This window comes from Ursus maritimus, unplaced genomic scaffold (genome assembly GCF_017311325.1).
Source record: "Ursus maritimus isolate PB19 unplaced genomic scaffold, ASM1731132v1 scaffold_11, whole genome shotgun sequence".
Classification (NCBI taxonomy): Eukaryota; Metazoa; Chordata; class Mammalia; order Carnivora; family Ursidae; genus Ursus; species Ursus maritimus.
This window is the reverse complement of record NW_024423453.1, coordinates 63,199,093-63,202,774: the sequence shown is the minus strand read 5'-3', so window position 1 is coordinate 63,202,774 and position 3,682 is coordinate 63,199,093.

The following is a 3,682-nucleotide window of genomic DNA, read 5'->3' as shown; positions in this document are numbered from 1 at the left end:
AGCAGACCATCCAGAAACTAAGGTATGGGGGCCACCATCCAAAAGGGGAGGAGGACAAGGGAACTCCCCGGGGAAAGAGATCAGAGAAGGTGCTTAACATCTAGGTAATGTTGCTCAGCGGCAGAAATGGGAGTCTCTGAGTCAGAGAGCAATTAAGAGCAGCAGTGGTGTGGGTGTCTATAATCAACAGGCTTTATCTTATCTATGACTAGCAGATACTGGGTGCAGTTTCACCAGGTATGCAAAACAGGTAGGCTCTCTAAGTTGCGCCTTGTTGAAAACAAATGGATGGGGCACCTGGGTGGCTCAGTTGGTTAAAAGGCTGCCTTCGGGGGCGCCTGGGTGGCGCAGTCGTTAAGCGTCTGCCTTCAGCTCAGGGCATGATCCCGGCGTTCTGGGATCGAGCCCCACGTCAGGCTCCTCCGCTGAGAGCCTGATTCTTCCTCTCCCCCTGCTTGTGTCCCCTCTCTCCCTGGCTGTCTCTCTGTCAATTGAATAAATAAAATCTTTAAAAAAAAAAAAAGGCTGCCTTCGGCTCAGGTCATGGTCCGTGGGTCCTGGAATTGAGCCCCACATCGGGGGGTTCCCTGCTGAGTGGAAAGTCTGCTTCTCCCTCTGTCCCTCCCCCGTACTCATGCTCTCTCTCTCTCTCTCAAAAAAATAAATAGTATCTTAAAAAAAAAAAAAGAAAGAAAGAAAACAAATGGATGCGTGAAAAATTAAGTTTGGCACCGGCAGGCTTTGAGCTGGCTGGTATCAACTGCTATGAAGAAATAAACAATCTATGGTCTAGTAGACAAAAGCCATTTTGGAGCTATTTATGTACCAGGTGTGAGGTGATATCTCATTGTGGTTTTGATTTGCATTTTCCTGATGATTAGTGATGTCAGTGTATCTGTTCATGTTTCACCTATCTGTTGGTCATTTGTATGTCTTCTTTGGGAAAATGTCTATTCAGTTCCTCTGTCCATTTTTTAATCAAAAGAAAGTTTTTGCCCTTCAACAAACAAATGGATAAAGAAGATGTGGTCCATATATTTTGTTGTGTGGTGTAAGATAGGGGTCCCATTTCATTCATGTGACTAACCATTTTGAAGAGACTTTTTCCCCCATTGAGTACTCTTGGCTCCCTGTCAAGTATTAGTTGATCATGTACGTGCAGGTTTGTTTCTGGGCTGTCTGTTTCCATTGGTCTTTGTGTCTCATTTTATTCCCTATAGCTTTGTGTGATGCCTCCAGATTTGTTCTTTCTCAGAATTATTTTGGCTACTCAGGGTCTTTGGTGATTCCATACAAATTTTAAGGTTTTTTTCTCCTATTTCTGAGAAAGATGTTGGAATTTTGATAGAGATTGTGTTGATGCCATAGATGGTTTTGAGTAGTACCAACATTTTAACAATATTAATTCTGATCCATAAACATGGGATATTTTCCCATTTGTTTGTGTTTTCTTCAATTTTTTTTTCCATCAAAATCCTACTTTTCAGTGTAGAGATCTTTCATCTTTTTGGTTAAATTTATTCCTATTTTTTGATGCTATTGTGAAAGGGATTATTTTATTTCATTCTCAGATATAATGTTGTTAGTCTACAGAAATGCAACTGATTTCTGTATGTTGATCATGCATGCTGCAACTTTACTGAGTTCATTGATTAGTTTTTTTGTGTAGTAAATATATTTTCTATATAAAAAATTACATCATCTACATAACAAGACAATTTTACTTTTTCCTTTTTTGTTCGGATGCCTATTTTATTTTATTTTATTTTATTTTATTTTATTTTAATTTTATTTTCTTGACTGATTGCTCTGGCTAGGACTTCCAGTGCTTTGTTCAATAAGTGATAATGGGCACCTTTGTCTTGTTCCTGGCCTTAGAGGAAAAGCTTTCAATTTTTCTCCATTGAGTGTAATGTTGGCTGTGGTTTTGTCATATATGACTTTTATTGTGTTGAAGTATGTTCCTTCTATACCCAATATATTGAGCATTTTTATCATGAAAAACTAATGTATTTTGTCAAATGCTATCTCTGCATCTATTGAAATGATCATGTGGTTTTTATCTTTCATTCAGTTAATGTGATGTGCCACATGTATTGATTTGTGAACCATCCTTTAATCCTAGGGATAAATATCACTTGATCATGGTTTATGATACTTTTAATGTACTGTTGAATTTGGTTTGCTAATATTTTGTTGAGAATTTGTATGTCTACATTCATCAGGAATATAGGTCAGTAGCTTTTTTCTTTTATAACATCCTTATCTGGCTTTGGTATTAGAGTATGCTGGCCTTGTGAAATGAGTTTGGGAATGTTCCTTCCTCTTCTATTTTTTGGAAGAGCTTGAAAGGTTTGGCATTAATTCCTCAAATGTTTGGTGGAATGAACTATCGAAACTGTTAGGTCTTGTCCTTCTCTGTGTTGGTTGGCTTTTGATTACTGATTCAATCTTTTTACTCGTGATTGGTCTGCTCAGATTTTCTATTTCCTCATGATTCAGTTTGGTAGGTTGTATGCCCTAGGAATGTATCCATTTTTTCTAGGTTATCTAATCTGTTGCCAGGTAATTTTTATGAGCCTATGTTTTTTTGGAGTATAAGTTGTCATGTCTTTTTTCATTTCTTATTTTATTTGAGTCTTCTTTATTTTTCTTAGTCTAGCTAAAGGTTTGTAAATTTAATCTTTTAAAAAACTTTTAGTTTTGTTGACACTTCCTATGTTTTTCTAATTTCATTTCATTTATCTCTACTCTAATCTTTATTATTTCCTTCCTTCTGCTAACTGTGGGCTTAATTTTTTCTTCTTTTTCAAGTTCTCTGAAGTACAAATATAGGTTGTTTAGTTGAGATCATTCTAATTTCTTAATATGCATTTATCACTATAAACTTTCCTCTCAATTGCTTTTGCTGCATCACATAATTCTTGATATATTGAATTTCCATTTTCATTTGTTTTGAGATATTTGTAAAATGTCTCTTTTGATTTCTTCTTTGACCCATTGGTTGTTCAGAAGTGTGTTGTTCAGTTTCCACATACTTGTATATTTTCCAGCTTTCCTCTTCTTCATTTCTAACTTTGTTCCATTGTGGTCAGAAAAGGTAGTTGATATGATTTCAATGTTCTTCAATTTTCTAAGATTTGTTTTGTGCCATATTGTACAATCTATCCTCAAGAATGTTACCTGTGCACTCCCAAAGAATATTCTGCTGATGTTTGATAGAATGGTCTATACATGTTTATTAAGTTCATTTGTTCTGGATTATGACTCAATTCCAGTATTTTCTTTTGATTTTGTCTGGATGTCCTACCTGTTGTTGTCAGTGAGGTCATGAAATCCCCTACTATTATTATATTTTTGTCTATTTCTCTCTTCATATTCATTAGTATTTGTGTAATATATTCCAGTGCTGCAATGTTCAGTGCATATATATTTACTATTGTTATATCTTCTTGATGTATTGACTTTTTCATCATTATATAATGACCTTCTGAATCTCTTGTTATCTCTTTTAGTATAAAGTCTACTTCATCTCATGTATGTATGGCTCCCTTCACTTTTCTTTCATTTTCCACTTGCATGAAATATCTTTTTCCATCCTTTTATATTGAGCCTAGGTGTGTCTTTAGAGCTAAAATGAGTTTCCTGTAGGCAGCATGTAGTTGGGTCTTGTTTTTGTTTT